Source organism: Cricetulus griseus (genome assembly GCF_003668045.3).
Source record: "Cricetulus griseus strain 17A/GY chromosome 1 unlocalized genomic scaffold, alternate assembly CriGri-PICRH-1.0 chr1_0, whole genome shotgun sequence".
Lineage (NCBI taxonomy): Eukaryota > Metazoa > Chordata > Mammalia > Rodentia > Cricetidae > Cricetulus > Cricetulus griseus.
The window spans coordinates 143,220,450-143,232,894 of NW_023276806.1; the positions used below are offsets into that span (position 1 = coordinate 143,220,450).

Here is a 12,445-nt window from a genome sequence, read left to right on the forward strand (position 1 = left end):
CTCAGAATCAGAGGAGTAACACAGACCATGCTGCACTATGAGAGGGGTATAAAATAGGCATCTACCAGCATCTCACCGTTCCTTCTGTCCTTCAGTTTTTTTATTATTATTATTTTTATTAGAAAGAAATTATTTTACATGTCAATCCCAGGTCCTTCTCCCTCCCCCAGCAACTAACACTCTACCTATCCCATACCCTTTCTGCTCCCCAGGGAGGGTAAGGCCTTCCATGGGGGGTCTTCAAAGTCTGTCTTATTCTTTAGGATAGGGCCTAGGCCAACCCCCTTGTTAGACTGAACTTCTTTTTTTTTTAATTTTTATTTTTATTAATTCAAGTTAGGAAGCAGTCTTGTTTCACATGTAAGTCCCCTCTCCCTCTGCTCACTCCATCCCTCTTCCCCCACCTCAATCTACCCCCCACCCCATCCACCCACCACTACCCAGGCAGGGTAGGGCCCTCAACAGGGGCTCTGTAAAGTCCACCAAGTATTCCTGTGCTGGTCCTAGGCCCTTCCCCATGTGTCCAGAGCCAGAGTGTATCCCTTCACGTGGGATGGGCTCTCAAAGTCCCTTCTTACACCAGGGAAAAATGCTAATCCACTTCCAGAGGCTCCCTGGAGTGCAGGGGCCTCCTTATTGGCATCCATGTTCAGGGGGATGGATCAGTCTTGTACTAGCCTCCCAGATAGCGTCTGGGGTCGATGTGCTCTCCCTTGTTCAGGCCAACTGTTTCTGTGGGTTTCTCCAACCTGGTACAGACCCCTTTGCTCTTCATTCCTCCCTCTCTTCAACTAGGTTCCAGATTTCAGCTCAGTGTATTTCTGTGGATGTCTGTCTCTGCTTCCATCAGCCACTGGATGAGGGCTCTAGGATGGCATAAAGAGTAGTCATCAATCTCATTTTAGGGGAAGGGCTTTTAGTTTATCCTCTCTTCCATTGCCTGGATTGTCAGATCCTGTCATCCTTGTAGGTCTTTGGAGATCTCTCTAGTTCCAGATCTCTTCTCGGACCTATAGTGGCTCCCTCTAGTATGGTATCTCTCATCCTGCTCTCTTTCCTCTATTCTTCCCAAAAATATGGAACACTTCACGAATTTGCATGTCATCCTTGTGCAGGGGCCATGCTAATCTTCTCTGTATCGTTCCAATTTTAGTATATTTGCTGCCGAAGCGAGCACCTCTCCTTCAGTTTTCCACTCCATTCTGCTTGTCTCACTGTCATTGTGAGTTCCTGACCTCACTTACTTAATCTAGCAATTTATGTCAGCTCTGGTTCATGTTTTTACTTTCTGTACTAAATATACCTCATGGGTGTATTTTAACAGTTGAATGAAATAAGACAAGAAAATTGCCTGACACAGTTCCTACACCACAGAGGATAGTAAATAGTAACTTTCTCTTCTCTAAGTTGGAGACAATTATAGCTAATTATTATGTGCACTTTGTGTGTGTGTTTCTGTATGTTAGGGGATGAGAAAAAGGAAAAATAAAATTATTTCTGTCAATGTCAGAAGCATAGCAGGAATAGAATCTTTCATGCTCTATTTCTCAGAAGCATAGAGTAGTGATGGATGGGTTTATTTCAGGATATAGTGAATGAAAAAGTCCTTAATCATTTCATAGGAACATGTGAGAAGTGGTAGGCCTAATGCTGTCTACCTCTTTTTCCTGTTATATCTGATCCCCCTTATATTGTAGTGGTTAGCTTATGGACAAACACAAACAATTTTGTCCTGTATTATCACCAACTGAAGACTGGGGATTGTTTTAAACTTGCATTTTTATTCTACGGCAATTGTCAGCAATCTATTCATAGTGAGTAGTTTATAAATTATAGTGTAGCAATAAAACAGCAAATAATGGCAATCACATAGTAATTCTGGTACTTTGTGGTTTTATAATGTGTAAATTGGAATGTTTGTTCTTCTTCATAGGCACTAGAGTCTAAACATTTTAACATATCTTAAATTATATATATATATATATATATATGCATATATGTAATTTTTCCTTATAGAAAAAAGAGATAGTTCTAGGTGTAACTGAATATAGGTCATTTGACAATATCTGGGGAATATTATGTGAATACCTTCCACTGCTGGACAAGTAACCCTGTGATTCCAGGGGAAACAACACAATGAACTAGTTCTGGGCACTGGGTGAAACTTAAGCAGGGTCACTGCTTTACAAATATCTGAAATAAATTATAATTGCTTTTATTGCACTAAAATATGGTTGAATTACTCAAAAACAAGTTGGAAAAGTTAGAAAAATTGGTAAGAGGCTTGAAATAGCCATGTTCCAATTGTGGAAATGAAATTATGGATATAAAGTACAATTATAATTCCTCAGAACCAAAGGATGCTATGACAATGTTTTCTGTTTGAATCCAAATGTTCAGAAACAGGTCAGCTGTATCCACTAGCTTCTCCTCAGAGTCCAAAGGGGCCTAGTTTAGCTGAATCCCTCATCATTGGGTTTTGTACCTGGAAATCATGCTTGCCTTTAACTATGTCCCACTTCCATAGCTCACTCACCTTTAAAGTATTTAAATTCTACCAAACAGACAGATGTCCATAGCTCTAAGGAAGGGATTGCTGTACTCCTTAGGAATACAACAAGTAGAGCAAAAGAAAGGTGTCTGGAGTATTTTCTGTACTGTGAGAATGTACACACCCAACACTTTCATTGTTACATGTAATAATAACATTAAAGCTCCTTCTGTTCCCATCACATAGAGCCAGATTTATCTGGCTATCCTAAACAAATGTCATTCATTATCCTCGTTTCTAGACATCAAGAAGAAAAGATGAGGTGAGTCTGGAAATTATTCCTGGAAAGCATGAGGGAGATAAAGGATCTAGAAAAAGAAAGAAAGAAAGATTATTTGATTAAGATTAGTTCTATAACAGAATGACTGGAATGTAGGCCACTCTCTATGTGGTTGCTGAAATCCTTTGAAGTATTTCTTCTTAAAGTTCAATCATGTCATCAGATTACTTTATCATTAGGAGATGGTAATGGAATGATGTAATTAAGGTCTAACTAAGTAAAATGCTTGTTAATTGGCCCCAGAAAACTAGACCAATGCATGGAAAGCAGTTAGAAAATGCAGAATATTTGCCATGAGTTCTGAATTCCTTGGTAAATCACAGGTCTCTTGGAGTTCGAGAAAGGAAAGATTAGTGTAGCATAATACAATTCTGCATGATTGCAGAGGCAAGAACTCTGAGTCTTAAAGAATAACAAAATTTGCAACGGACAAGAAGTTAAATACATATTATAAGATATTACCAAGTAGTATAGTATTGAAGTTCCATATGGGAGAAACATAAAACCAAATTATTTCATTTTTAATGCCTTGGTTTTCTTATCAATAAAATAGAGATAATAATTTCATAAATTATTATATATACTTAAGGTAATATAATTAATTATAAACCTGATACCTAAGTCTAAACACTTCACCAAGAATACAATTAATAACAAATGCTAGCAAGGAATGGGAAACTGAAATTTTTATGCAGTATTGATGGGAGTTTAACCTAGTTCAGCGACTTTGAAAATAATTCTAGAAATTGTGTATCAATTATAAATGGAACTCTCATGTATATACAAAGGACTCCATATTCTACTACAAAGGTAGGTCAGTGTTGCTTGAGTCACACTAAATTGGAAACAGAGTCAACCTAGATATCCATCAATACATTAAAGTATAAGAAAAAACATTTCTATGCACAAGAAGCCCATAAAAACACAAAAACAGAAACCATGTTATATAAGCAAATGACCTTTAGGATAAAGAAAAATGCCCATATAAACCATTATTAGAAAAAATCCTTCAAAAATACCATTGAGTTAATACTGTGTTGCCTGTCTATATCTGGACATGGGCCCTGCCCTTAAGTGTGGTATGTATACACAGTGAGACTCCATTGCAAAATCCTAATTCGGTGTAACCCTGGAGGTGGAGGAATCATTTGACAGTGAGAGATATCTAGTTTGGGCTTTGTCTCCCTTCATTATTTGGTGATCTCATTTAGAATGTGTGTGTGTGTGTGTGTGTGTGTGTGTGTGTGTTCGCACATGTGTGTGCGCATGTGTGCTTCTGCTACAGTAGGTTTCCATATGACCTCTCAAATGGCCCCTTAGTTTTAAGTGTATCTTCCTGTATTCTCTCCTTTACCCTCTTTTACATCCCCATCCCTATTTGATCTTCCCATTCTAGTCCCCATCCATCTGTCCATAGCTATCTATTCTATTTCCCCTTCCTAGAGAAACCTTCCCCGACCCCAGGCCTTTGCTCTATGCCTAATTTTTATGGTTATGTAGATTGTTGCCTGCTTACCAAAGATCCACATGTAAGTGAAGACAACATATTTGTCTGTTTTTGAATCTGTGCTCCATCCATTTATCTGTGCATTTCATGATTTCACTTTTTAACAGACAAATGATATTTCTTTTTACAAATGCACCACACTTTCTTTATCCACTCATCCATTTATGGGTGTCTAGGCTGTTTCCCATTTCTATAATGAGTAGAGCAGCAATATACAAGGTTAAGCAAGTGTCCATGTAATAGGACATAGAGTCCTTTGAGTATATGTGCATATATAACTGAATTTTGAGGTATTTCTAACAAGAATGCATTGTGTGTCAATGACAAAATAGGTATGTAGAAAAAAGTTTCCCTGGGAACAGATAAAATACATATTTGGATATATGAATGTGGAAGAGAAATCTCAAGGTATAAGTGAACTTATTGTGGGATCTCATCACCTTAATTGGAGTTTCAATTCAGATGTCACCTTCAGATGAAACTACCTACTCATCTTCCATGTGCTATGATAACCTCAAGCCTACCATGTCACAGAGGAGTGTAAAAAAGGGAATCAAATATAGAAGATGATAGTTATGTTAACAGGATTGAAGTTTACCTAATGGACTATGTGAATTAAACACTTAATGCATGAATTTAAAGCTAAGGGTTTAATTTGAATATAAATGTTCATGTTGATGACAGCTGGGACTTTAATACATTACAGTATTGTATATTAACAATCTAAAATACTTTCTTATATTCATAGAGTAACCAATATAATATTTGGTTATGTTTTTAACACATAATGTCTTAATATCAGCAGCACAGTTATCCCAAGACTCTCATCCCAATGGAAAAAAAAAAAACGTCACTCCAAATTGTCTTATTTATATATTAAGACAATTGAATCATCTACCTAACACAACTGGGTACTAGGATTTTAAGACAAATAAGTATTCCCTTTTCTCATGAGGCTTATTCTCCTAAAAAGGCAAAACATGTATGCTTAAGGATATATACAGATTGAGTAAATTTATTTCTCTTTATGAAGTTTCAATCATCATTATTGCGTATAAGACCAAATTTCTCATTTTTACTATTTCAAGAATCCTACATGTCAATGTCTGTTAAGTAGTAGTACAGAATTTTATGCTGTTTTCCAGGTGACAGAGTAAGCACACAGAAAGCGATAAAAGGTCATAGGCAAGGAACCTTTGTATAGCAGAAGTTCTTCTAAAACAAATCTTTAATATGCCTAGATCAAATGCATATCTTTCTGCCCATCCCTACCCCTTATATTGCCAATGTCCCATTCTATTATTTAAGCAAGGTTTGGTCCCTATTTAGAGCAAGCTCAGTGAGGCTGTTTGTTTAAAATGTATGCTAGACATGTCAGAAGTCATCAGGTTTAGTCATGTACTAGTTTTGTGACAGATCCAGGCCACAGACCCAGAGCTTGGCAAGTACCATATAAATTATAGCTGTGCTGAAGCAATCAGAAGTGGTACTCCATGCAGACCTACCTTCCAAACGCTTCTGCAAATATAAAAATGATACAGTTACCTAACAAGAGGAAGCAAAACCTAACTCTTCCAAAACTACAGGCTAAACATTTGATAAAATTCCTAGATTCTTTACAGTGTATTTTCTTTTTTCTTTTCTAATAAGCCAAATCTGTCACTATTAAATGAACAAAATAGGGTCATGTTATACAATATTTTTATTTTATTTATTTTCCAACTTGTTTTATTTGAATTAGAAACAGAATTGTTTTATATGACAATCCCAGTTCCCTTCTCCCACCCGTCCTCCCCTACCCCCCCAACTAAAGCCTTATCTGTCACATATCTTTTCTGCTCCCCCTGGATGGTGAGGCCTCCCATCAGTGTCTATTGTATCCTTTGGGATAGGGCCTAGACCCACCCCCCGTGTGTCTTGCCTCAGGGAGTATTCTTCTATATGGAATGGGCTCCCAAAGTCCACACCTATGCTAGGGATAAATACTGGGTATCTTCAGGAGTTCCCATAGATTTCTGAGGTTTCCTCACAAAAAACCATGTTCCTGGGGTCTGGATCCATCCCATGCTGGTATCCCAGCTATCAGACTGGGGAGCAAGAGTTCCCAGATGTTCAGGTCAGCTGTTTCTGTGGGTTTCACCAGCCTGATCTGGACCTCTGTGCTCTTCACTGGTCCTTCTCTGCATATGGGTTCCAGTTCAGTTCTGTGATTAGTTATGGGTGTCTGCTTCTACTTCCACCAGCTGCTGGATGAAGGCTATAGGATGGCATATAAGTCAGTCATCAATCTCATAATCAGGGGAGGGCATTTAAGGTAGCCTCTCCTCCATTGCTGAGGTGTGTGTGTGTGTGTGTGTGTGTGTGTGTGTGTGTGTGTGTGTGTGTTTACATGCACAAACACACACGTGCACTCACATATCCAACAGTAATATATATATATATATATATATATATATATAGAGAGAGAGAGAGAGAGAGAGAGAGAGAGAGAGAGAGAGAAGAGAGGCCAAAAGACAACCTGCAGCAGTAGTTTCTTTCCCTTCATGCCTTCAGGCTTGGCAGCAAGTGTCCTTTCCTGCTAAACCCTCTCTGCAACCCTGGGCTACTTGTTTTTTAGAAGCCCTTATTCCAGAGCCACAACTTAGTCATTAACAATATCTCAAACCAAAAAGATAGGAACAATAATTATGCTTGTTACTTAGTATTGAGCACTAATTTGGTAATTTCTCAACTGTAGATGCAAATCTGTGTTGTTTGTGATCCATTGTGTAAGGGCAGGGAAAAGGAGTACTATTTGGACAACCAATCTACTTCTATAAACTCACTAATACATATGAATTGGTCTGTGTTAAATGGTTAGCCCAAGCATGATTCCCCCACATGTTTGACTATACTCATAGTAAAGATCTCAGTAGGAATGTAATTTTAAAACTAAGGAAAAGCCTTTGTTGAAGTTTAAGATTCATATTAAGCAATAAGAAATGCAACCTGTGCATTTAACTACAATCAGACTTTTCCCAAGAGGTCACATTTTGCATAAACAAGTATTCATATTTAAAAGTTCTTCATAATTTATTTATGTAGACTATAAAGAATTAAAAAGAAGTAAACCTCAGATGAATTTTACTAGATGTTTTAAATATGGTTAAAATTGTTTTCACTTTTGTACAAGCATCACAGAATTGTTATATATTCTAATTGGGTCTCTAAACCATTTTTCCCAAGAAATACCCACAGTACATGATTACCTGCACACTATTATATGAGACAAATTTTTCCTTTCCTTTAGCATTATTACAGAGTGACTTCAACAGTTAAAGATTTTGTAATAATGAAATACCCAAAATCTTAAGCAATAAATACAAATTAATTAATTAGTTAATTAATTAAAGCACATTTTGTTTAAATAAGATAACCTTTAATTTTTTTCTTTTACTGCCCCAGCCCGAGGGGCTCCGGTAATTCGTGAGTCCAAGGTGGATCAGCCTGAAAATGATGGGCGGGAAAGAAAGAGCGGGACCAAGCAGGTTTTCTTGTCAAGGCCCATTTATTGATTATTACAAAGGGTTTTTATAGAGAAAGGAGGAAGCAGAGAAAAAGGAGGTGGGGGATGGGGGGTCGCCAAGGCTGGCTTCTGACATTTTACATTTTGTGGGGATGGAAGTACACATGCATGCCACAGCATGATTATGACAGACATGAGACACCTTTCTAGAATCTCTTCCCTGCCTTTGTATAGGTCCAAAGATCAGACTCAGGCAGCAATCTCCCTTAACTGCTAAGTCATTTTGATAACCTCCAGAAAACCCTACTTTTTGAAGAATTTCTACACAGTATTTGATGTGAAGAAACTATGAAATAATATATATGGTTCTAATATTCCAGTATTATCCTTCCTTTTTTCCACTCTTATTTTCAGAATAATGGCACTTTCACAGGAAAACCTTCATCACCAAGAGCACATACTTGTCAGAATAACTTCAGTGGGTATCAAGTTTGCTCATATTTAATGAAGAGATCAAATTAGAAGTTTGTTCCGAAACATTTTATTACAAAACAATAACCTAGTCTTATTATATTGGCTTCAAATGAACACAATAATCTTCTAAAGAGAAATACATCCACGTAGCTTTTCCTTTCAGATCAAAACACATAAAGATAATAATATGGGGGAAATAAATAATAAAAAAGAAAACAAGCGCTCTTTACTTCAGGCCACCATGAGAAATCTGTGTTCTTTCTAATAACAACCAGTGAGCTGAACAAAATGTGTGGAACAGCTCCTCAAAAAATTGGTAGAACACAACTCAGGACTCCGGTCTGAGAAAAGGGTTGGGGGAGGGAGTGGATTAGGTGACATTATGTAGGCAAAAGGAATACAGGCAGAGCAGAGTTGCTTAGTTATTTTTGAAGGAAGAGGGAGATATGTGTGAATCTTTCATTATGCACTGTATGATGGTGGAGAAGAAGGTAGATATGGAAGAGTCTCTGAAACTTGGAGGAATTATTTTGAGTCTTTGATGAACTCTCATCTGTGGGTGCCCAAGGAAAGCTTCATCAAAGAACAACAGAAAACATCTTGAGATTGTGAACAAAACAATTCTCTTAGAAAATTACAAGATGTCTGAAGTCCAGGCATCCACCGTGTACTTCCCTGAGCACACAGACAATCAACAGAACCCCAGGGATGAAATTTGCTAGCAGGAAAGTCCTTAAGAGTTACAGTTTTTCTATATTCAACAAAGGTTAAAGTCCTTAAAATATTCAAAAGAAAACAAAGAACAAAATTCAGATGTCAAACCTAATACTTACAATATCAGTAATGTCTTGCTAAACATGCATGGAAGCAAGAAAATGTGAATATTTAACAGGAGAATAATCAACCAATGCAATCAGCATTAGGTGACAAATATAATTGAATTAGTAGGAGAGGTCTTTTAACAGTTTTACTTGAGAATCTAAAGAAAAATATGAATACAATGGGAAGAAAAGCAAAATGTACTTCAAAAACAAATAGAGCTTCTAGAGATGAAAAAAGCAGTAACATTTAAAGATGCTAGATCAGTAAACTGGGGGTGGAGGTAGAAGGGTGGGGCTGGGGTGGGGGATGGGAACATGAGGGATCAAGAAGACCCAGTTGGGGGAGGAAGAGAAGGGAAGATCAATGAAAGAGATATCTTGATAGTGGGAGCCATTATGGAGTTAGGGAGAAACCTGGTACAGAGAAATTCCAGGAATCCACAAGGATAACCCAACTAAGACTCCTAGCTATAGGAGAGGGTGTCTGAACAAGCCTTCCCCTTTAAACAGATTTGTGGCTACCCTAGTTTTCAATATAAAACCTACATCCAGTAACTGACCAAAGCAGATTCAGTGACTCAGAGCCAAGCACTGGGTTGACCTGGAGTTCAAATGAAGAGAGGGAGGAGGAATCATATGAAAAAGCAGATCAAGAGCCTGATTGAGAAAACCAAAGACAGCTGACCCAATCTGGTCAGAGCCCAGACTCTGGACTAACACCTGGGGAACCTGCATGGGACCTAACTAGACCCTCTGAATGTGGGTGACAGTTATGTGGCTTGATCTGTTGGAGGGGGCCCTGGCAGTGGCACCAGCACCTATCCCAGGTGCATGGACTGGCTTTTTGGAGCCCATTCCCTATGATGGGATGCCTTGCTCTTCCTTGATATAGGAGAGAGGGGCTTGGTCCTGCCTCAACTTGGTATGTCAGACTTTGTGGACTTCCCAAGGAAGGCCTTACCCCCTCTGAGGAGTGGATGGGAGTGTGGGAAGGGATGAGGTGGGGGGGAGGAGTAGGGAAGGGAGGGGGAACAGGAGTTGGTATGTAAAATGAAAAGTAAATTTCTAGAAAAAAAAAAAAAGATGCTAGATCAGGCATCCAACCTGAGACTAGATTGTGCAGGGACCTAGTGGAAAACCAAAACTACCTACTTAGCTCTACTTAGCTTACAGTGGATGCTTAATACCATACAAAGATGGCACCTTGTGTACTACGCTATCCAGAGATTTTTCTCAGTGATCAAGTATCACAAGATAAAAGCAGGAAACCTACAGGAATAATCCAGTATACTATGACTTTAAGACATACATGTGCACATATGGGTGTGCATGTCTGTGAGGAGAGAACGAGAGTCACTCTGTATTCCAAGATGCCCTGAAAATCATGGCAATCTTTCTGTTACTTAAGTACTGGGACTCTGGGCATCAGCCATCACAGCCAGCTCAAGCTCTGAGCTTGTTTCTTAAAATTTAATAGGCAGAATGGAGAGGCCCCTGCACTCCTGGGAGCCTCTGGAGGTGGACTGGCGTTTTGCCCTGGTGTGTGTGTGGGGGACTTTGAGAGCCCATCGCACTTGAAGGGATGCACTCTGTCTCTGAACACATGGGGAGGGACCTAGGCCCAGCACAGGAAGATTTGGTGGACTTGGTGGAGCCCCGGTTGGGGGCCCTACCCTGCCTGGGGAGTGGTGGGTGGATGGGGTGGGGGGTAGGTTGGAGGTGGGGGAGAAGGAATGGGGGTGAGGGGAGGGAGAGGGAGAGGGGAATTACATGTGAAACAAGCCTGTTCCCTAACTTGAATTAATAATAATAATAATAATAATAATAATAATAATAATAATAATAATAAATAAATGGTAAAAAAAATTAATAGGCAGTTATTTTGTTCAAAATGATAAATATAACTGATAGTTTATCCTAGTAAACTACTACTTTCTTAAAGTAATAGTTTAAAAAAACTTTTAAAATTATTTTTTAAAAGAAAGAAAGGAGAGTTAGAGAAGGCAGGGATGGAGTATATAACTTTTAGAGGCAGAAATTATAAATATTTTAGGTTATGCCATTTAATATAGAAAAAGTGCTTTGTCTACTCCCAAATAAATTTAAGAAACCTCTGAGCAAGGAAATATACTGATTTCAAAAAGATCAACTTTCTTTAATATATATTATATATGTATGAGATTAAATTATACGCTAGGATATAAATTGATGAGACTACTTTATTTGTACATTGATGATTCATGAAATGTCCCCATTGTTCCCAAATGTGTCAGTGTGTGATACCTCATGAGATCTGACAGTATTAGTAGATAGCAGTGATTTCCTATGATAAATAAAAGCAGAAGTTTATTTCAATGAGCAAATATTCCTAAATCTTGTAATATAACAACATAAAAATTTGGATGTTAAACCAAGCATAACTTATTCTGCTGAGTCTACATTGTGATATGAGGTAACAAATATTATCTATCTCAAAGGATCAGCTGGGCATGCGTTCCTGACTTCATTCTGGTCACTTAAGATCAAAGACATGAACATATCTGTGTCTTGTAATTTATTGATATTATGTGATAAGTGTTTTAAACCATGTGTAATCAACATCTAAAAGATTCATGTAGCTTATAAAATAAATACTTAAATGAGTGTCTGAAAAATATAAATATTCTTCCCTTTCTACAATTGTAGGATATTTGACCATTTTTACTAAGTGTATTTCCTAAGGCTTTCTCCTCAACATACATTCCAAAATGCCTCATAATAGCAATAATTAAAATTTAAAATAATGATCTTCAATAATAGGCTGCAATTATTGTGGTAATAATCTGTAGAAGATAACGTCAAGCAGCTAATAGCAAATGCAAAATTATAGTGACTGAATAATGGAAGTAATCAAATGAACTGTTTCCCTACTAAATATGCATACTTGATAGAAACCAGGTTAATTGATATTTTTAGCTACAAATCAACTTGGAAATAAACAAAACAGATTACCTTTCAAAATGACTGAGAACACTGGGGCCAGGGATATGGTTCTAGTTGTTGAGTGTGCACCACACAAACATGGGGACTGGAACTGGTATCCTCAACATCCATGTCAAAGGTCAGGCATGGCTGTGTGCATCTTTAATGCTATTTCTGGGGATGCAGAAATAAACAGATCCTGGAAATTTGCTGAACAACCAGTCTAATTGAATTAGTGAGCTTCTGGTTCTGTGAGAAACCTAGTCTCCAAAAATAAGGTGGAGAACAATTGAGGAAGACATCCAACATCAATATCTTGCCCACACACACACACACACACACACAC

The 12,445-nt window shown here is 37.9% G+C and overlaps 1 non-coding gene across 1 annotated transcript; it reads right to left on the reverse strand.

The window, feature by feature from the left end:
* Window positions 1-1,070: 1,070 nt before the first annotated feature.
* Window positions 1,071-1,177, reverse strand: LOC113833027. The gene has a single exon (XR_003480572.1). It is a non-coding gene; the product is annotated as a U6 spliceosomal RNA (small nuclear RNA).
* Window positions 1,178-12,445: the final 11,268 nt, after the last annotated feature.